Below are 17,459 nucleotides of genomic sequence, written 5' to 3'. Positions count from 1 at the left end.
GTTCCCATAACTTAAGGAAAAGTATTATACTCTGCCTGGCTAAAGACGTCTAATCGAGCAAAATATTGCGTAATCATTATCTCTCAGTTATATATTAGCGTTAAACGATATAAATATCAAAAATACTAGACACTTCGCGCCTGGAGAACGTGCGAGTCGGCGCCTTCACCTTAATGTCAGAACGCGAAAATTGCACTAGTAGCTTTTTTCAAGCAAGTTCTGTTCGTCCGTTCTCCGTAATCGTTTGGTATCTGATTAAACTGACATACTCGCCTATGGCTTCCGTAAACGAAAATTTCATTGTGACCCCGACGTGATTTGAACACGCAACCTTCTGATCTGGAGTCAGACGCGCTACCGTTGCGCCACGGAGTCGACGCTGCTTAGGTCTTGTCATGAATAGGTTCCTCCAACACTTACTGTACCGTTCAAACCTAAGAAATAATGACAGTAGGATCCACGAGGCACTCGTCCCAGATGTACTTGCTCTGGCGGGGGTGTAACTCAGTGGTAGAGTGTCTGCTTCGCATGCAGAAAGTCCTGGGTTCAAATCCCAGCTCCTCCAATTTTTGTTTCTCCGTGCAGCGGTACAAGAAAACTTTTGCCTATCACCATATTCTACAAAATTCAGTGTACAAGATTCTTCCGCCAAGCAAGTGGATTTCGTACAGTTCGACCTCATGGCGGGAGGACGATGACCTGCAAGACTCTGGGCTGCGATCCCCCCCATTGAAATGTTGCTCCAAAGCCTTCGGTATGGCGTGCAGGGTGCATCTCAAACATGCATTTGCAACTCACCGCGACAATCGTCATTTGTTTTTTCGAGATACTGAAAAATGAAGGGGGCACCCGGGATTGAACCGGGGACCTCTCGATCTGCAGTCGAATGCTCTACGACTGAGCTATACCCCCTTTCACGATCTTTCTGTTCCCATAACTTAAGGAAAAGTATTATACTCTGCCTGGCTAAAGACGTCTAATCGAGCAAAATATTGCGTAATCATTATCTCTCAGTTATATATTAGCGTTAAACGATATAAATATCAAAAATACTAGACACTTCGCGCCTGGAGAACGTGCGAGTCGGCGCCTTCACCTTAATGTCAGAACGCGAAAATTGCACTAGTAGCTTTTTTCAAGCAAGTTCTGTTCGTCCGTTCTCCGTAATCGTTTGGTATCTGATTAAACTGACATACTCGCCTATGGCTTCCGTAAACGAAAATTTCATTGTGACCCCGACGTGATTTGAACACGCAACCTTCTGATCTGGAGTCAGACGCGCTACCGTTGCGCCACGGAGTCGACGCTGCTTAGGTCTTGTCATGAATAGGTTCCTCCAACACTTACTGTACCGTTCAAACCTAAGAAATAATGACAGTAGGATCCACGAGGCACTCGTCCCAGATGTACTTGCTCTGGCGGGGGTGTAACTCAGTGGTAGAGTGTCTGCTTCGCATGCAGAAAGTCCTGGGTTCAAATCCCAGCTCCTCCAATTTTTGTTTCTCCGTGCAGCGGTACAAGAAAACTTTTGCCTATCACCATATTCTACAAAATTCAGTGTACAAGATTCTTCCGCCAAGCAAGTGGATTTCGTACAGTTCGACCTCATGGCGGGAGGACGATGACCTGCAAGACTCTGGGCTGCGATCCCCCCCATTGAAATGTTGCTCCAAAGCCTTCGGTATGGCGTGCAGGGTGCATCTCAAACATGCATTTGCAACTCACCGCGACAATCGTCATTTGTTTTTTCGAGATACTGAAAAATGAAGGGGGCACCCGGGATTGAACCGGGGACCTCTCGATCTGCAGTCGAATGCTCTACGACTGAGCTATACCCCCTTTCACGATCTTTCTGTTCCCATAACTTAAGGAAAAGTATTATACTCTGCCTGGCTAAAGACGTCTAATCGAGCAAAATATTGCGTAATCATTATCTCTCAGTTATATATTAGCGTTAAACGATATAAATATCAAAAATACTAGACACTTCGCGCCTGGAGAACGTGCGAGTCGGCGCCTTCACCTTAATGTCAGAACGCGAAAATTGCACTAGTAGCTTTTTTCAAGCAAGTTCTGTTCGTCCGTTCTCCGTAATCGTTTGGTATCTGATTAAACTGACATACTCGCCTATGGCTTCCGTAAACGAAAATTTCATTGTGACCCCGACGTGATTTGAACACGCAACCTTCTGATCTGGAGTCAGACGCGCTACCGTTGCGCCACGGAGTCGACGCTGCTTAGGTCTTGTCATGAATAGGTTCCTCCAACACTTACTGTACCGTTCAAACCTAAGAAATAATGACAGTAGGATCCACGAGGCACTCGTCCCAGATGTACTTGCTCTGGCGGGGGTGTAACTCAGTGGTAGAGTGTCTGCTTCGCATGCAGAAAGTCCTGGGTTCAAATCCCAGCTCCTCCAATTTTTGTTTCTCCGTGCAGCGGTACAAGAAAACTTTTGCCTATCACCATATTCTACAAAATTCAGTGTACAAGATTCTTCCGCCAAGCAAGTGGATTTCGTACAGTTCGACCTCATGGCGGGAGGACGATGACCTGCAAGACTCTGGGCTGCGATCCCCCCCATTGAAATGTTGCTCCAAAGCCTTCGGTATGGCGTGCAGGGTGCATCTCAAACATGCATTTGCAACTCACCGCGACAATCGTCATTTGTTTTTTCGAGATACTGAAAAATGAAGGGGGCACCCGGGATTGAACCGGGGACCTCTCGATCTGCAGTCGAATGCTCTACGACTGAGCTATACCCCCTTTCACGATCTTTCTGTTCCCATAACTTAAGGAAAAGTATTATACTCTGCCTGGCTAAAGACGTCTAATCGAGCAAAATATTGCGTAATCATTATCTCTCAGTTATATATTAGCGTTAAACGATATAAATATCAAAAATACTAGACACTTCGCGCCTGGAGAACGTGCGAGTCGGCGCCTTCACCTTAATGTCAGAACGCGAAAATTGCACTAGTAGCTTTTTTCAAGCAAGTTCTGTTCGTCCGTTCTCCGTAATCGTTTGGTATCTGATTAAACTGACATACTCGCCTATGGCTTCCGTAAACGAAAATTTCATTGTGACCCCGACGTGATTTGAACACGCAACCTTCTGATCTGGAGTCAGACGCGCTACCGTTGCGCCACGGAGTCGACGCTGCTTAGGTCTTGTCATGAATAGGTTCCTCCAACACTTACTGTACCGTTCAAACCTAAGAAATAATGACAGTAGGATCCACGAGGCACTCGTCCCAGATGTACTTGCTCTGGCGGGGGTGTAACTCAGTGGTAGAGTGTCTGCTTCGCATGCAGAAAGTCCTGGGTTCAAATCCCAGCTCCTCCAATTTTTGTTTCTCCGTGCAGCGGTACAAGAAAACTTTTGCCTATCACCATATTCTACAAAATTCAGTGTACAAGATTCTTCCGCCAAGCAAGTGGATTTCGTACAGTTCGACCTCATGGCGGGAGGACGATGACCTGCAAGACTCTGGGCTGCGATCCCCCCCATTGAAATGTTGCTCCAAAGCCTTCGGTATGGCGTGCAGGGTGCATCTCAAACATGCATTTGCAACTCACCGCGACAATCGTCATTTGTTTTTTCGAGATACTGAAAAATGAAGGGGGCACCCGGGATTGAACCGGGGACCTCTCGATCTGCAGTCGAATGCTCTACGACTGAGCTATACCCCCTTTCACGATCTTTCTGTTCCCATAACTTAAGGAAAAGTATTATACTCTGCCTGGCTAAAGACGTCTAATCGAGCAAAATATTGCGTAATCATTATCTCTCAGTTATATATTAGCGTTAAACGATATAAATATCAAAAATACTAGACACTTCGCGCCTGGAGAACGTGCGAGTCGGCGCCTTCACCTTAATGTCAGAACGCGAAAATTGCACTAGTAGCTTTTTTCAAGCAAGTTCTGTTCGTCCGTTCTCCGTAATCGTTTGGTATCTGATTAAACTGACATACTCGCCTATGGCTTCCGTAAACGAAAATTTCATTGTGACCCCGACGTGATTTGAACACGCAACCTTCTGATCTGGAGTCAGACGCGCTACCGTTGCGCCACGGAGTCGACGCTGCTTAGGTCTTGTCATGAATAGGTTCCTCCAACACTTACTGTACCGTTCAAACCTAAGAAATAATGACAGTAGGATCCACGAGGCACTCGTCCCAGATGTACTTGCTCTGGCGGGGGTGTAACTCAGTGGTAGAGTGTCTGCTTCGCATGCAGAAAGTCCTGGGTTCAAATCCCAGCTCCTCCAATTTTTGTTTCTCCGTGCAGCGGTACAAGAAAACTTTTGCCTATCACCATATTCTACAAAATTCAGTGTACAAGATTCTTCCGCCAAGCAAGTGGATTTCGTACAGTTCGACCTCATGGCGGGAGGACGATGACCTGCAAGACTCTGGGCTGCGATCCCCCCCATTGAAATGTTGCTCCAAAGCCTTCGGTATGGCGTGCAGGGTGCATCTCAAACATGCATTTGCAACTCACCGCGACAATCGTCATTTGTTTTTTCGAGATACTGAAAAATGAAGGGGGCACCCGGGATTGAACCGGGGACCTCTCGATCTGCAGTCGAATGCTCTACGACTGAGCTATACCCCCTTTCACGATCTTTCTGTTCCCATAACTTAAGGAAAAGTATTATACTCTGCCTGGCTAAAGACGTCTAATCGAGCAAAATATTGCGTAATCATTATCTCTCAGTTATATATTAGCGTTAAACGATATAAATATCAAAAATACTAGACACTTCGCGCCTGGAGAACGTGCGAGTCGGCGCCTTCACCTTAATGTCAGAACGCGAAAATTGCACTAGTAGCTTTTTTCAAGCAAGTTCTGTTCGTCCGTTCTCCGTAATCGTTTGGTATCTGATTAAACTGACATACTCGCCTATGGCTTCCGTAAACGAAAATTTCATTGTGACCCCGACGTGATTTGAACACGCAACCTTCTGATCTGGAGTCAGACGCGCTACCGTTGCGCCACGGAGTCGACGCTGCTTAGGTCTTGTCATGAATAGGTTCCTCCAACACTTACTGTACCGTTCAAACCTAAGAAATAATGACAGTAGGATCCACGAGGCACTCGTCCCAGATGTACTTGCTCTGGCGGGGGTGTAACTCAGTGGTAGAGTGTCTGCTTCGCATGCAGAAAGTCCTGGGTTCAAATCCCAGCTCCTCCAATTTTTGTTTCTCCGTGCAGCGGTACAAGAAAACTTTTGCCTATCACCATATTCTACAAAATTCAGTGTACAAGATTCTTCCGCCAAGCAAGTGGATTTCGTACAGTTCGACCTCATGGCGGGAGGACGATGACCTGCAAGACTCTGGGCTGCGATCCCCCCCATTGAAATGTTGCTCCAAAGCCTTCGGTATGGCGTGCAGGGTGCATCTCAAACATGCATTTGCAACTCACCGCGACAATCGTCATTTGTTTTTTCGAGATACTGAAAAATGAAGGGGGCACCCGGGATTGAACCGGGGACCTCTCGATCTGCAGTCGAATGCTCTACGACTGAGCTATACCCCCTTTCACGATCTTTCTGTTCCCATAACTTAAGGAAAAGTATTATACTCTGCCTGGCTAAAGACGTCTAATCGAGCAAAATATTGCGTAATCATTATCTCTCAGTTATATATTAGCGTTAAACGATATAAATATCAAAAATACTAGACACTTCGCGCCTGGAGAACGTGCGAGTCGGCGCCTTCACCTTAATGTCAGAACGCGAAAATTGCACTAGTAGCTTTTTTCAAGCAAGTTCTGTTCGTCCGTTCTCCGTAATCGTTTGGTATCTGATTAAACTGACATACTCGCCTATGGCTTCCGTAAACGAAAATTTCATTGTGACCCCGACGTGATTTGAACACGCAACCTTCTGATCTGGAGTCAGACGCGCTACCGTTGCGCCACGGAGTCGACGCTGCTTAGGTCTTGTCATGAATAGGTTCCTCCAACACTTACTGTACCGTTCAAACCTAAGAAATAATGACAGTAGGATCCACGAGGCACTCGTCCCAGATGTACTTGCTCTGGCGGGGGTGTAACTCAGTGGTAGAGTGTCTGCTTCGCATGCAGAAAGTCCTGGGTTCAAATCCCAGCTCCTCCAATTTTTGTTTCTCCGTGCAGCGGTACAAGAAAACTTTTGCCTATCACCATATTCTACAAAATTCAGTGTACAAGATTCTTCCGCCAAGCAAGTGGATTTCGTACAGTTCGACCTCATGGCGGGAGGACGATGACCTGCAAGACTCTGGGCTGCGATCCCCCCCATTGAAATGTTGCTCCAAAGCCTTCGGTATGGCGTGCAGGGTGCATCTCAAACATGCATTTGCAACTCACCGCGACAATCGTCATTTGTTTTTTCGAGATACTGAAAAATGAAGGGGGCACCCGGGATTGAACCGGGGACCTCTCGATCTGCAGTCGAATGCTCTACGACTGAGCTATACCCCCTTTCACGATCTTTCTGTTCCCATAACTTAAGGAAAAGTATTATACTCTGCCTGGCTAAAGACGTCTAATCGAGCAAAATATTGCGTAATCATTATCTCTCAGTTATATATTAGCGTTAAACGATATAAATATCAAAAATACTAGACACTTCGCGCCTGGAGAACGTGCGAGTCGGCGCCTTCACCTTAATGTCAGAACGCGAAAATTGCACTAGTAGCTTTTTTCAAGCAAGTTCTGTTCGTCCGTTCTCCGTAATCGTTTGGTATCTGATTAAACTGACATACTCGCCTATGGCTTCCGTAAACGAAAATTTCATTGTGACCCCGACGTGATTTGAACACGCAACCTTCTGATCTGGAGTCAGACGCGCTACCGTTGCGCCACGGAGTCGACGCTGCTTAGGTCTTGTCATGAATAGGTTCCTCCAACACTTACTGTACCGTTCAAACCTAAGAAATAATGACAGTAGGATCCACGAGGCACTCGTCCCAGATGTACTTGCTCTGGCGGGGGTGTAACTCAGTGGTAGAGTGTCTGCTTCGCATGCAGAAAGTCCTGGGTTCAAATCCCAGCTCCTCCAATTTTTGTTTCTCCGTGCAGCGGTACAAGAAAACTTTTGCCTATCACCATATTCTACAAAATTCAGTGTACAAGATTCTTCCGCCAAGCAAGTGGATTTCGTACAGTTCGACCTCATGGCGGGAGGACGATGACCTGCAAGACTCTGGGCTGCGATCCCCCCCATTGAAATGTTGCTCCAAAGCCTTCGGTATGGCGTGCAGGGTGCATCTCAAACATGCATTTGCAACTCACCGCGACAATCGTCATTTGTTTTTTCGAGATACTGAAAAATGAAGGGGGCACCCGGGATTGAACCGGGGACCTCTCGATCTGCAGTCGAATGCTCTACGACTGAGCTATACCCCCTTTCACGATCTTTCTGTTCCCATAACTTAAGGAAAAGTATTATACTCTGCCTGGCTAAAGACGTCTAATCGAGCAAAATATTGCGTAATCATTATCTCTCAGTTATATATTAGCGTTAAACGATATAAATATCAAAAATACTAGACACTTCGCGCCTGGAGAACGTGCGAGTCGGCGCCTTCACCTTAATGTCAGAACGCGAAAATTGCACTAGTAGCTTTTTTCAAGCAAGTTCTGTTCGTCCGTTCTCCGTAATCGTTTGGTATCTGATTAAACTGACATACTCGCCTATGGCTTCCGTAAACGAAAATTTCATTGTGACCCCGACGTGATTTGAACACGCAACCTTCTGATCTGGAGTCAGACGCGCTACCGTTGCGCCACGGAGTCGACGCTGCTTAGGTCTTGTCATGAATAGGTTCCTCCAACACTTACTGTACCGTTCAAACCTAAGAAATAATGACAGTAGGATCCACGAGGCACTCGTCCCAGATGTACTTGCTCTGGCGGGGGTGTAACTCAGTGGTAGAGTGTCTGCTTCGCATGCAGAAAGTCCTGGGTTCAAATCCCAGCTCCTCCAATTTTTGTTTCTCCGTGCAGCGGTACAAGAAAACTTTTGCCTATCACCATATTCTACAAAATTCAGTGTACAAGATTCTTCCGCCAAGCAAGTGGATTTCGTACAGTTCGACCTCATGGCGGGAGGACGATGACCTGCAAGACTCTGGGCTGCGATCCCCCCCATTGAAATGTTGCTCCAAAGCCTTCGGTATGGCGTGCAGGGTGCATCTCAAACATGCATTTGCAACTCACCGCGACAATCGTCATTTGTTTTTTCGAGATACTGAAAAATGAAGGGGGCACCCGGGATTGAACCGGGGACCTCTCGATCTGCAGTCGAATGCTCTACGACTGAGCTATACCCCCTTTCACGATCTTTCTGTTCCCATAACTTAAGGAAAAGTATTATACTCTGCCTGGCTAAAGACGTCTAATCGAGCAAAATATTGCGTAATCATTATCTCTCAGTTATATATTAGCGTTAAACGATATAAATATCAAAAATACTAGACACTTCGCGCCTGGAGAACGTGCGAGTCGGCGCCTTCACCTTAATGTCAGAACGCGAAAATTGCACTAGTAGCTTTTTTCAAGCAAGTTCTGTTCGTCCGTTCTCCGTAATCGTTTGGTATCTGATTAAACTGACATACTCGCCTATGGCTTCCGTAAACGAAAATTTCATTGTGACCCCGACGTGATTTGAACACGCAACCTTCTGATCTGGAGTCAGACGCGCTACCGTTGCGCCACGGAGTCGACGCTGCTTAGGTCTTGTCATGAATAGGTTCCTCCAACACTTACTGTACCGTTCAAACCTAAGAAATAATGACAGTAGGATCCACGAGGCACTCGTCCCAGATGTACTTGCTCTGGCGGGGGTGTAACTCAGTGGTAGAGTGTCTGCTTCGCATGCAGAAAGTCCTGGGTTCAAATCCCAGCTCCTCCAATTTTTGTTTCTCCGTGCAGCGGTACAAGAAAACTTTTGCCTATCACCATATTCTACAAAATTCAGTGTACAAGATTCTTCCGCCAAGCAAGTGGATTTCGTACAGTTCGACCTCATGGCGGGAGGACGATGACCTGCAAGACTCTGGGCTGCGATCCCCCCCATTGAAATGTTGCTCCAAAGCCTTCGGTATGGCGTGCAGGGTGCATCTCAAACATGCATTTGCAACTCACCGCGACAATCGTCATTTGTTTTTTCGAGATACTGAAAAATGAAGGGGGCACCCGGGATTGAACCGGGGACCTCTCGATCTGCAGTCGAATGCTCTACGACTGAGCTATACCCCCTTTCACGATCTTTCTGTTCCCATAACTTAAGGAAAAGTATTATACTCTGCCTGGCTAAAGACGTCTAATCGAGCAAAATATTGCGTAATCATTATCTCTCAGTTATATATTAGCGTTAAACGATATAAATATCAAAAATACTAGACACTTCGCGCCTGGAGAACGTGCGAGTCGGCGCCTTCACCTTAATGTCAGAACGCGAAAATTGCACTAGTAGCTTTTTTCAAGCAAGTTCTGTTCGTCCGTTCTCCGTAATCGTTTGGTATCTGATTAAACTGACATACTCGCCTATGGCTTCCGTAAACGAAAATTTCATTGTGACCCCGACGTGATTTGAACACGCAACCTTCTGATCTGGAGTCAGACGCGCTACCGTTGCGCCACGGAGTCGACGCTGCTTAGGTCTTGTCATGAATAGGTTCCTCCAACACTTACTGTACCGTTCAAACCTAAGAAATAATGACAGTAGGATCCACGAGGCACTCGTCCCAGATGTACTTGCTCTGGCGGGGGTGTAACTCAGTGGTAGAGTGTCTGCTTCGCATGCAGAAAGTCCTGGGTTCAAATCCCAGCTCCTCCAATTTTTGTTTCTCCGTGCAGCGGTACAAGAAAACTTTTGCCTATCACCATATTCTACAAAATTCAGTGTACAAGATTCTTCCGCCAAGCAAGTGGATTTCGTACAGTTCGACCTCATGGCGGGAGGACGATGACCTGCAAGACTCTGGGCTGCGATCCCCCCCATTGAAATGTTGCTCCAAAGCCTTCGGTATGGCGTGCAGGGTGCATCTCAAACATGCATTTGCAACTCACCGCGACAATCGTCATTTGTTTTTTCGAGATACTGAAAAATGAAGGGGGCACCCGGGATTGAACCGGGGACCTCTCGATCTGCAGTCGAATGCTCTACGACTGAGCTATACCCCCTTTCACGATCTTTCTGTTCCCATAACTTAAGGAAAAGTATTATACTCTGCCTGGCTAAAGACGTCTAATCGAGCAAAATATTGCGTAATCATTATCTCTCAGTTATATATTAGCGTTAAACGATATAAATATCAAAAATACTAGACACTTCGCGCCTGGAGAACGTGCGAGTCGGCGCCTTCACCTTAATGTCAGAACGCGAAAATTGCACTAGTAGCTTTTTTCAAGCAAGTTCTGTTCGTCCGTTCTCCGTAATCGTTTGGTATCTGATTAAACTGACATACTCGCCTATGGCTTCCGTAAACGAAAATTTCATTGTGACCCCGACGTGATTTGAACACGCAACCTTCTGATCTGGAGTCAGACGCGCTACCGTTGCGCCACGGAGTCGACGCTGCTTAGGTCTTGTCATGAATAGGTTCCTCCAACACTTACTGTACCGTTCAAACCTAAGAAATAATGACAGTAGGATCCACGAGGCACTCGTCCCAGATGTACTTGCTCTGGCGGGGGTGTAACTCAGTGGTAGAGTGTCTGCTTCGCATGCAGAAAGTCCTGGGTTCAAATCCCAGCTCCTCCAATTTTTGTTTCTCCGTGCAGCGGTACAAGAAAACTTTTGCCTATCACCATATTCTACAAAATTCAGTGTACAAGATTCTTCCGCCAAGCAAGTGGATTTCGTACAGTTCGACCTCATGGCGGGAGGACGATGACCTGCAAGACTCTGGGCTGCGATCCCCCCCATTGAAATGTTGCTCCAAAGCCTTCGGTATGGCGTGCAGGGTGCATCTCAAACATGCATTTGCAACTCACCGCGACAATCGTCATTTGTTTTTTCGAGATACTGAAAAATGAAGGGGGCACCCGGGATTGAACCGGGGACCTCTCGATCTGCAGTCGAATGCTCTACGACTGAGCTATACCCCCTTTCACGATCTTTCTGTTCCCATAACTTAAGGAAAAGTATTATACTCTGCCTGGCTAAAGACGTCTAATCGAGCAAAATATTGCGTAATCATTATCTCTCAGTTATATATTAGCGTTAAACGATATAAATATCAAAAATACTAGACACTTCGCGCCTGGAGAACGTGCGAGTCGGCGCCTTCACCTTAATGTCAGAACGCGAAAATTGCACTAGTAGCTTTTTTCAAGCAAGTTCTGTTCGTCCGTTCTCCGTAATCGTTTGGTATCTGATTAAACTGACATACTCGCCTATGGCTTCCGTAAACGAAAATTTCATTGTGACCCCGACGTGATTTGAACACGCAACCTTCTGATCTGGAGTCAGACGCGCTACCGTTGCGCCACGGAGTCGACGCTGCTTAGGTCTTGTCATGAATAGGTTCCTCCAACACTTACTGTACCGTTCAAACCTAAGAAATAATGACAGTAGGATCCACGAGGCACTCGTCCCAGATGTACTTGCTCTGGCGGGGGTGTAACTCAGTGGTAGAGTGTCTGCTTCGCATGCAGAAAGTCCTGGGTTCAAATCCCAGCTCCTCCAATTTTTGTTTCTCCGTGCAGCGGTACAAGAAAACTTTTGCCTATCACCATATTCTACAAAATTCAGTGTACAAGATTCTTCCGCCAAGCAAGTGGATTTCGTACAGTTCGACCTCATGGCGGGAGGACGATGACCTGCAAGACTCTGGGCTGCGATCCCCCCCATTGAAATGTTGCTCCAAAGCCTTCGGTATGGCGTGCAGGGTGCATCTCAAACATGCATTTGCAACTCACCGCGACAATCGTCATTTGTTTTTTCGAGATACTGAAAAATGAAGGGGGCACCCGGGATTGAACCGGGGACCTCTCGATCTGCAGTCGAATGCTCTACGACTGAGCTATACCCCCTTTCACGATCTTTCTGTTCCCATAACTTAAGGAAAAGTATTATACTCTGCCTGGCTAAAGACGTCTAATCGAGCAAAATATTGCGTAATCATTATCTCTCAGTTATATATTAGCGTTAAACGATATAAATATCAAAAATACTAGACACTTCGCGCCTGGAGAACGTGCGAGTCGGCGCCTTCACCTTAATGTCAGAACGCGAAAATTGCACTAGTAGCTTTTTTCAAGCAAGTTCTGTTCGTCCGTTCTCCGTAATCGTTTGGTATCTGATTAAACTGACATACTCGCCTATGGCTTCCGTAAACGAAAATTTCATTGTGACCCCGACGTGATTTGAACACGCAACCTTCTGATCTGGAGTCAGACGCGCTACCGTTGCGCCACGGAGTCGACGCTGCTTAGGTCTTGTCATGAATAGGTTCCTCCAACACTTACTGTACCGTTCAAACCTAAGAAATAATGACAGTAGGATCCACGAGGCACTCGTCCCAGATGTACTTGCTCTGGCGGGGGTGTAACTCAGTGGTAGAGTGTCTGCTTCGCATGCAGAAAGTCCTGGGTTCAAATCCCAGCTCCTCCAATTTTTGTTTCTCCGTGCAGCGGTACAAGAAAACTTTTGCCTATCACCATATTCTACAAAATTCAGTGTACAAGATTCTTCCGCCAAGCAAGTGGATTTCGTACAGTTCGACCTCATGGCGGGAGGACGATGACCTGCAAGACTCTGGGCTGCGATCCCCCCCATTGAAATGTTGCTCCAAAGCCTTCGGTATGGCGTGCAGGGTGCATCTCAAACATGCATTTGCAACTCACCGCGACAATCGTCATTTGTTTTTTCGAGATACTGAAAAATGAAGGGGGCACTCGGGATTGAACCGGGGACCTCTCGATCTGCAGTCGAATGCTCTACGACTGAGCTATACCCCCTTTCACGATCTTTCTGTTCCCATAACTTAAGGAAAAGTATTATACTCTGCCTGGCTAAAGACGTCTAATCGAGCAAAATATTGCGTAATCATTATCTCTCAGTTATATATTAGCGTTAAACGATATAAATATCAAAAATACTAGACACTTCGCGCCTGGAGAACGTGCGAGTCGGCGCCTTCACCTTAATGTCAGAACGCGAAAATTGCACTAGTAGCTTTTTTCAAGCAAGTTCTGTTCGTCCGTTCTCCGTAATCGTTTGGTATCTGATTAAACTGACATACTCGCCTATGGCTTCCGTAAACGAAAATTTCATTGTGACCCCGACGTGATTTGAACACGCAACCTTCTGATCTGGAGTCAGACGCGCTACCGTTGCGCCACGGAGTCGACGCTGCTTAGGTCTTGTCATGAATAGGTTCCTCCAACACTTACTGTACCGTTCAAACCTAAGAAATAATGACAGTAGGATCCACGAGGCACTCGTCCCAGATGTACTTGCTCTGGCGGGGGTGTAACTCAGTGGTAGAGTGTCTGCTTCGCATGCAGAAAGTCCTGGGTTCAAATCCCAGCTCCTCCAATTTTTGTTTCTCCGTGCAGCGGTACAAGAAAACTTTTGCCTATCACCATATTCTACAAAATTCAGTGTACAAGATTCTTCCGCCAAGCAAGTGGATTTCGTACAGTTCGACCTCATGGCGGGAGGACGATGACCTGCAAGACTCTGGGCTGCGATCCCCCCCATTGAAATGTTGCTCCAAAGCCTTCGGTATGGCGTGCAGGGTGCATCTCAAACATGCATTTGCAACTCACCGCGACAATCGTCATTTGTTTTTTCGAGATACTGAAAAATGAAGGGGGCACCCGGGATTGAACCGGGGACCTCTCGATCTGCAGTCGAATGCTCTACGACTGAGCTATACCCCCTTTCACGATCTTTCTGTTCCCATAACTTAAGGAAAAGTATTATACTCTGCCTGGCTAAAGACGTCTAATCGAGCAAAATATTGCGTAATCATTATCTCTCAGTTATATATTAGCGTTAAACGATATAAATATCAAAAATACTAGACACTTCGCGCCTGGAGAACGTGCGAGTCGGCGCCTTCACCTTAATGTCAGAACGCGAAAATTGCACTAGTAGCTTTTTTCAAGCAAGTTCTGTTCGTCCGTTCTCCGTAATCGTTTGGTATCTGATTAAACTGACATACTCGCCTATGGCTTCCGTAAACGAAAATTTCATTGTGACCCCGACGTGATTTGAACACGCAACCTTCTGATCTGGAGTCAGACGCGCTACCGTTGCGCCACGGAGTCGACGCTGCTTAGGTCTTGTCATGAATAGGTTCCTCCAACACTTACTGTACCGTTCAAACCTAAGAAATAATGACAGTAGGATCCACGAGGCACTCGTCCCAGATGTACTTGCTCTGGCGGGGGTGTAACTCAGTGGTAGAGTGTCTGCTTCGCATGCAGAAAGTCCTGGGTTCAAATCCCAGCTCCTCCAATTTTTGTTTCTCCGTGCAGCGGTACAAGAAAACTTTTGCCTATCACCATATTCTACAAAATTCAGTGTACAAGATTCTTCCGCCAAGCAAGTGGATTTCGTACAGTTCGACCTCATGGCGGGAGGACGATGACCTGCAAGACTCTGGGCTGCGATCCCCCCCATTGAAATGTTGCTCCAAAGCCTTCGGTATGGCGTGCAGGGTGCATCTCAAACATGCATTTGCAACTCACCGCGACAATCGTCATTTGTTTTTTCGAGATACTGAAAAATGAAGGGGGCACCCGGGATTGAACCGGGGACCTCTCGATCTGCAGTCGAATGCTCTACGACTGAGCTATACCCCCTTTCACGATCTTTCTGTTCCCATAACTTAAGGAAAAGTATTATACTCTGCCTGGCTAAAGACGTCTAATCGAGCATAATATTGCGTAATCATTATCTCTCAGTTATATATTAGCGTTAAACGATATAAATATCAAAAATACTAGACACTTCGCGCCTGGAGAACGTGCGAGTCGGCGCCTTCACCTTAATGTCAGAACGCGAAAATTGCACTAGTAGCTTTTTTCAAGCAAGTTCTGTTCGTCCGTTCTCCGTAATCGTTTGGTATCTGATTAAACTGACATACTCGCCTATGGCTTCCGTAAACGAAAATTTCATTGTGACCCCGACGTGATTTGAACACGCAACCTTCTGATCTGGAGTCAGACGCGCTACCGTTGCGCCACGGAGTCGACGCTGCTTAGGTCTTGTCATGAATAGGTTCCTCCAACACTTACTGTACCGTTCAAACCTAAGAAATAATGACAGTAGGATCCACGAGGCACTCGTCCCAGATGTACTTGCTCTGGCGGGGGTGTAACTCAGTGGTAGAGTGTCTGCTTCGCATGCAGAAAGTCCTGGGTTCAAATCCCAGCTCCTCCAATTTTTGTTTCTCCGTGCAGCGGTACAAGAAAACTTTTGCCTATCACCATATTCTACAAAATTCAGTGTACAAGATTCTTCCGCCAAGCAAGTGGATTTCGTACAGTTCGACCTCATGGCGGGAGGACGATGACCTGCAAGACTCTGGGCTGCGATCCCCCCCATTGAAATGTTGCTCCAAAGCCTTCGGTATGGCGTGCAGGGTGCATCTCAAACATGCATTTGCAACTCACCGCGACAATCGTCATTTGTTTTTTCGAGATACTGAAAAATGAAGGGGGCACCCGGGATTGAACCGGGGACCTCTCGATCTGCAGTCGAATGCTCTACGACTGAGCTATACCCCCTTTCACGATCTTTCTGTTCCCATAACTTAAGGAAAAGTATTATACTCTGCCTGGCTAAAGACGTCTAATCGAGCAAAATATTGCGTAATCATTATCTCTCAGTTATATATTAGCGTTAAACGATATAAATATCAAAAATACTAGACACTTCGCGCCTGGAGAACGTGCGAGTCGGCGCCTTCACCTTAATGTCAGAACGCGAAAATTGCACTAGTAGCTTTTTTCAAGCAAGTTCTGTTCGTCCGTTCTCCGTAATCGTTTGGTATCTGATTAAACTGACATACTCGCCTATGGCTTCCGTAAACGAAAATTTCATTGTGACCCCGACGTGATTTGAACACGCAACCTTCTGATCTGGAGTCAGACGCGCTACCGTTGCGCCACGGAGTCGACGCTGCTTAGGTCTTGTCATGAATAGGTTCCTCCAACACTTACTGTACCGTTCAAACCTAAGAAATAATGACAGTAGGATCCACGAGGCACTCGTCCCAGATGTACTTGCTCTGGCGGGGGTGTAACTCAGTGGTAGAGTGTCTGCTTCGCATGCAGAAAGTCCTGGGTTCAAATCCCAGCTCCTCCAATTTTTGTTTCTCCGTGCAGCGGTACAAGAAAACTTTTGCCTATCACCATATTCTACAAAATTCAGTGTACAAGATTCTTCCGCCAAGCAAGTGGATTTCGTACAGTTCGACCTCATGGCGGGAGGACGATGACCTGCAAGACTCTGGGCTGCGTTCCCCCCCATTGAAATGTTGCTCCAAAGCCTTCGGTATGGCGTGCAGGGTGCATCTCAAACATGCATTTGCAACTCACCGCGACAATCGTCATTTGTTTTTTCGAGATACTGAAAAATGAAGGGGGCACCCGGGATTGAACCGGGGACCTCTCGATCTGCAGTCGAATGCTCTACGACTGAGCTATACCCCCTTTCACGATCTTTCTGTTCCCATAACTTAAGGAAAAGTATTATACTCTGCCTGGCTAAAGACGTCTAATCGAGCAAAATATTGCGTAATCATTATCTCTCAGTTATATATTAGCGTTAAACGATATAAATATCAAAAATACTAGACACTTCGCGCCTGGAGAACGTGCGAGTCGGCGCCTTCACCTTAATGTCAGAACGCGAAAATTGCACTAGTAGCTTTTTTCAAGCAAGTTCTGTTCGTCCGTTCTCCGTAATCGTTTGGTATCTGATTAAACTGACATACTCGCCTATGGCTTCCGTAAACGAAAATTTCATTGTGACCCCGACGTGATTTGAACACGCAACCTTCTGATCTGGAGTCAGACGCGCTACCGTTGCGCCACGGAGTCGACGCTGCTTAGGTCTTGTCATGAATAGGTTCCTCCAACACTTACTGTACCGTTCAAACCTAAGAAATAATGACAGTAGGATCCACGAGGCACTCGTCCCAGATGTACTTGCTCTGGCGGGGGTGTAACTCAGTGGTAGAGTGTCTGCTTCGCATGCAGAAAGTCCTGGGTTCAAATCCCAGCTCCTCCAATTTTTGTTTCTCCGTGCAGCGGTACAAGAAAACTTTTGCCTATCACCATATTCTACAAAATTCAGTGTACAAGATTCTTCCGCCAAGCAAGTGGATTTCGTACAGTTCGACCTCATGGCGGGAGGACGATGACCTGCAAGACTCTGGGCTGCGATCCCCCCCATTGAAATGTTGCTCCAAAGCCTTCGGTATGGCGTGCAGGGTGCA

At 46.6% G+C, this 17,459-nt stretch overlaps 56 non-coding genes across 56 annotated transcripts; 19 read left to right on the top strand and 37 right to left on the bottom strand.

Annotated features, from left to right (window-relative positions):
- Positions 1-303: 303 nt before the first annotated feature.
- On the bottom strand, positions 304-375 carry Trnaw-cca. The gene has a single exon. It is a non-coding gene; the product is annotated as a tRNA-Trp (tRNA).
- A 118-nt stretch (positions 376-493) lies between these two features.
- Trnaa-cgc lies at positions 494-565 on the top strand. Its single transcript has one exon. It is a non-coding gene; the product is annotated as a tRNA-Ala (tRNA).
- A 275-nt stretch (positions 566-840) lies between these two features.
- Positions 841-912, bottom strand: Trnac-gca. Its single transcript has one exon. It is a non-coding gene; the product is annotated as a tRNA-Cys (tRNA).
- A 318-nt stretch (positions 913-1,230) lies between these two features.
- Positions 1,231-1,302, bottom strand: Trnaw-cca. The gene has a single exon. It is a non-coding gene; the product is annotated as a tRNA-Trp (tRNA).
- A 118-nt stretch (positions 1,303-1,420) lies between these two features.
- Positions 1,421-1,492, top strand: Trnaa-cgc. Its single transcript has one exon. It is a non-coding gene; the product is annotated as a tRNA-Ala (tRNA).
- Positions 1,493-1,767: 275 nt separating this feature from the next.
- Positions 1,768-1,839, bottom strand: Trnac-gca. Its single transcript has one exon. It is a non-coding gene; the product is annotated as a tRNA-Cys (tRNA).
- Positions 1,840-2,157: 318 nt separating this feature from the next.
- On the bottom strand, positions 2,158-2,229 carry Trnaw-cca. The gene has a single exon. It is a non-coding gene; the product is annotated as a tRNA-Trp (tRNA).
- Positions 2,230-2,347: 118 nt separating this feature from the next.
- On the top strand, positions 2,348-2,419 carry Trnaa-cgc. The gene has a single exon. It is a non-coding gene; the product is annotated as a tRNA-Ala (tRNA).
- A 275-nt stretch (positions 2,420-2,694) lies between these two features.
- Trnac-gca lies at positions 2,695-2,766 on the bottom strand. The gene has a single exon. It is a non-coding gene; the product is annotated as a tRNA-Cys (tRNA).
- Positions 2,767-3,084: 318 nt separating this feature from the next.
- Trnaw-cca lies at positions 3,085-3,156 on the bottom strand. The gene has a single exon. It is a non-coding gene; the product is annotated as a tRNA-Trp (tRNA).
- A 118-nt stretch (positions 3,157-3,274) lies between these two features.
- Positions 3,275-3,346, top strand: Trnaa-cgc. The gene has a single exon. It is a non-coding gene; the product is annotated as a tRNA-Ala (tRNA).
- A 275-nt stretch (positions 3,347-3,621) lies between these two features.
- Positions 3,622-3,693, bottom strand: Trnac-gca. The gene has a single exon. It is a non-coding gene; the product is annotated as a tRNA-Cys (tRNA).
- A 318-nt stretch (positions 3,694-4,011) lies between these two features.
- Trnaw-cca lies at positions 4,012-4,083 on the bottom strand. The gene has a single exon. It is a non-coding gene; the product is annotated as a tRNA-Trp (tRNA).
- A 118-nt stretch (positions 4,084-4,201) lies between these two features.
- Positions 4,202-4,273, top strand: Trnaa-cgc. Its single transcript has one exon. It is a non-coding gene; the product is annotated as a tRNA-Ala (tRNA).
- Positions 4,274-4,548: 275 nt separating this feature from the next.
- On the bottom strand, positions 4,549-4,620 carry Trnac-gca. The gene has a single exon. It is a non-coding gene; the product is annotated as a tRNA-Cys (tRNA).
- A 318-nt stretch (positions 4,621-4,938) lies between these two features.
- Positions 4,939-5,010, bottom strand: Trnaw-cca. The gene has a single exon. It is a non-coding gene; the product is annotated as a tRNA-Trp (tRNA).
- A 118-nt stretch (positions 5,011-5,128) lies between these two features.
- On the top strand, positions 5,129-5,200 carry Trnaa-cgc. Its single transcript has one exon. It is a non-coding gene; the product is annotated as a tRNA-Ala (tRNA).
- Positions 5,201-5,475: 275 nt separating this feature from the next.
- Positions 5,476-5,547, bottom strand: Trnac-gca. The gene has a single exon. It is a non-coding gene; the product is annotated as a tRNA-Cys (tRNA).
- A 318-nt stretch (positions 5,548-5,865) lies between these two features.
- Positions 5,866-5,937, bottom strand: Trnaw-cca. Its single transcript has one exon. It is a non-coding gene; the product is annotated as a tRNA-Trp (tRNA).
- A 118-nt stretch (positions 5,938-6,055) lies between these two features.
- On the top strand, positions 6,056-6,127 carry Trnaa-cgc. The gene has a single exon. It is a non-coding gene; the product is annotated as a tRNA-Ala (tRNA).
- Positions 6,128-6,402: 275 nt separating this feature from the next.
- Trnac-gca lies at positions 6,403-6,474 on the bottom strand. Its single transcript has one exon. It is a non-coding gene; the product is annotated as a tRNA-Cys (tRNA).
- A 318-nt stretch (positions 6,475-6,792) lies between these two features.
- On the bottom strand, positions 6,793-6,864 carry Trnaw-cca. Its single transcript has one exon. It is a non-coding gene; the product is annotated as a tRNA-Trp (tRNA).
- A 118-nt stretch (positions 6,865-6,982) lies between these two features.
- Trnaa-cgc lies at positions 6,983-7,054 on the top strand. The gene has a single exon. It is a non-coding gene; the product is annotated as a tRNA-Ala (tRNA).
- A 275-nt stretch (positions 7,055-7,329) lies between these two features.
- Positions 7,330-7,401, bottom strand: Trnac-gca. The gene has a single exon. It is a non-coding gene; the product is annotated as a tRNA-Cys (tRNA).
- A 318-nt stretch (positions 7,402-7,719) lies between these two features.
- Trnaw-cca lies at positions 7,720-7,791 on the bottom strand. Its single transcript has one exon. It is a non-coding gene; the product is annotated as a tRNA-Trp (tRNA).
- A 118-nt stretch (positions 7,792-7,909) lies between these two features.
- Trnaa-cgc lies at positions 7,910-7,981 on the top strand. Its single transcript has one exon. It is a non-coding gene; the product is annotated as a tRNA-Ala (tRNA).
- Positions 7,982-8,256: 275 nt separating this feature from the next.
- Positions 8,257-8,328, bottom strand: Trnac-gca. The gene has a single exon. It is a non-coding gene; the product is annotated as a tRNA-Cys (tRNA).
- A 318-nt stretch (positions 8,329-8,646) lies between these two features.
- Trnaw-cca lies at positions 8,647-8,718 on the bottom strand. Its single transcript has one exon. It is a non-coding gene; the product is annotated as a tRNA-Trp (tRNA).
- Positions 8,719-8,836: 118 nt separating this feature from the next.
- Trnaa-cgc lies at positions 8,837-8,908 on the top strand. The gene has a single exon. It is a non-coding gene; the product is annotated as a tRNA-Ala (tRNA).
- A 275-nt stretch (positions 8,909-9,183) lies between these two features.
- Positions 9,184-9,255, bottom strand: Trnac-gca. The gene has a single exon. It is a non-coding gene; the product is annotated as a tRNA-Cys (tRNA).
- A 318-nt stretch (positions 9,256-9,573) lies between these two features.
- On the bottom strand, positions 9,574-9,645 carry Trnaw-cca. Its single transcript has one exon. It is a non-coding gene; the product is annotated as a tRNA-Trp (tRNA).
- A 118-nt stretch (positions 9,646-9,763) lies between these two features.
- On the top strand, positions 9,764-9,835 carry Trnaa-cgc. Its single transcript has one exon. It is a non-coding gene; the product is annotated as a tRNA-Ala (tRNA).
- Positions 9,836-10,110: 275 nt separating this feature from the next.
- Trnac-gca lies at positions 10,111-10,182 on the bottom strand. Its single transcript has one exon. It is a non-coding gene; the product is annotated as a tRNA-Cys (tRNA).
- Positions 10,183-10,500: 318 nt separating this feature from the next.
- Trnaw-cca lies at positions 10,501-10,572 on the bottom strand. Its single transcript has one exon. It is a non-coding gene; the product is annotated as a tRNA-Trp (tRNA).
- Positions 10,573-10,690: 118 nt separating this feature from the next.
- Positions 10,691-10,762, top strand: Trnaa-cgc. The gene has a single exon. It is a non-coding gene; the product is annotated as a tRNA-Ala (tRNA).
- Positions 10,763-11,037: 275 nt separating this feature from the next.
- On the bottom strand, positions 11,038-11,109 carry Trnac-gca. Its single transcript has one exon. It is a non-coding gene; the product is annotated as a tRNA-Cys (tRNA).
- Positions 11,110-11,427: 318 nt separating this feature from the next.
- Positions 11,428-11,499, bottom strand: Trnaw-cca. Its single transcript has one exon. It is a non-coding gene; the product is annotated as a tRNA-Trp (tRNA).
- Positions 11,500-11,617: 118 nt separating this feature from the next.
- Trnaa-cgc lies at positions 11,618-11,689 on the top strand. The gene has a single exon. It is a non-coding gene; the product is annotated as a tRNA-Ala (tRNA).
- Positions 11,690-11,964: 275 nt separating this feature from the next.
- Trnac-gca lies at positions 11,965-12,036 on the bottom strand. The gene has a single exon. It is a non-coding gene; the product is annotated as a tRNA-Cys (tRNA).
- A 318-nt stretch (positions 12,037-12,354) lies between these two features.
- On the bottom strand, positions 12,355-12,426 carry Trnaw-cca. The gene has a single exon. It is a non-coding gene; the product is annotated as a tRNA-Trp (tRNA).
- A 118-nt stretch (positions 12,427-12,544) lies between these two features.
- Positions 12,545-12,616, top strand: Trnaa-cgc. Its single transcript has one exon. It is a non-coding gene; the product is annotated as a tRNA-Ala (tRNA).
- Positions 12,617-12,891: 275 nt separating this feature from the next.
- On the bottom strand, positions 12,892-12,963 carry Trnac-gca. Its single transcript has one exon. It is a non-coding gene; the product is annotated as a tRNA-Cys (tRNA).
- A 318-nt stretch (positions 12,964-13,281) lies between these two features.
- Positions 13,282-13,353, bottom strand: Trnaw-cca. Its single transcript has one exon. It is a non-coding gene; the product is annotated as a tRNA-Trp (tRNA).
- Positions 13,354-13,471: 118 nt separating this feature from the next.
- Trnaa-cgc lies at positions 13,472-13,543 on the top strand. The gene has a single exon. It is a non-coding gene; the product is annotated as a tRNA-Ala (tRNA).
- Positions 13,544-13,818: 275 nt separating this feature from the next.
- Positions 13,819-13,890, bottom strand: Trnac-gca. Its single transcript has one exon. It is a non-coding gene; the product is annotated as a tRNA-Cys (tRNA).
- A 318-nt stretch (positions 13,891-14,208) lies between these two features.
- Positions 14,209-14,280, bottom strand: Trnaw-cca. Its single transcript has one exon. It is a non-coding gene; the product is annotated as a tRNA-Trp (tRNA).
- A 118-nt stretch (positions 14,281-14,398) lies between these two features.
- Positions 14,399-14,470, top strand: Trnaa-cgc. Its single transcript has one exon. It is a non-coding gene; the product is annotated as a tRNA-Ala (tRNA).
- Positions 14,471-14,745: 275 nt separating this feature from the next.
- Trnac-gca lies at positions 14,746-14,817 on the bottom strand. The gene has a single exon. It is a non-coding gene; the product is annotated as a tRNA-Cys (tRNA).
- Positions 14,818-15,135: 318 nt separating this feature from the next.
- Trnaw-cca lies at positions 15,136-15,207 on the bottom strand. Its single transcript has one exon. It is a non-coding gene; the product is annotated as a tRNA-Trp (tRNA).
- A 118-nt stretch (positions 15,208-15,325) lies between these two features.
- Positions 15,326-15,397, top strand: Trnaa-cgc. The gene has a single exon. It is a non-coding gene; the product is annotated as a tRNA-Ala (tRNA).
- A 275-nt stretch (positions 15,398-15,672) lies between these two features.
- On the bottom strand, positions 15,673-15,744 carry Trnac-gca. Its single transcript has one exon. It is a non-coding gene; the product is annotated as a tRNA-Cys (tRNA).
- A 318-nt stretch (positions 15,745-16,062) lies between these two features.
- Positions 16,063-16,134, bottom strand: Trnaw-cca. Its single transcript has one exon. It is a non-coding gene; the product is annotated as a tRNA-Trp (tRNA).
- A 118-nt stretch (positions 16,135-16,252) lies between these two features.
- Positions 16,253-16,324, top strand: Trnaa-cgc. Its single transcript has one exon. It is a non-coding gene; the product is annotated as a tRNA-Ala (tRNA).
- Positions 16,325-16,599: 275 nt separating this feature from the next.
- Positions 16,600-16,671, bottom strand: Trnac-gca. The gene has a single exon. It is a non-coding gene; the product is annotated as a tRNA-Cys (tRNA).
- Positions 16,672-16,989: 318 nt separating this feature from the next.
- On the bottom strand, positions 16,990-17,061 carry Trnaw-cca. Its single transcript has one exon. It is a non-coding gene; the product is annotated as a tRNA-Trp (tRNA).
- Positions 17,062-17,179: 118 nt separating this feature from the next.
- Positions 17,180-17,251, top strand: Trnaa-cgc. The gene has a single exon. It is a non-coding gene; the product is annotated as a tRNA-Ala (tRNA).
- Positions 17,252-17,459: the final 208 nt, after the last annotated feature.

Source organism: Schistocerca americana, unplaced genomic scaffold, assembly GCF_021461395.2.
Source record: "Schistocerca americana isolate TAMUIC-IGC-003095 unplaced genomic scaffold, iqSchAmer2.1 HiC_scaffold_738, whole genome shotgun sequence".
In the NCBI taxonomy this organism is placed as follows: domain Eukaryota; kingdom Metazoa; phylum Arthropoda; class Insecta; order Orthoptera; family Acrididae; genus Schistocerca; species Schistocerca americana.
Note: the sequence above shows the minus strand (reverse complement) of the source record. Positions and strands in the feature narration are given on the sequence as shown.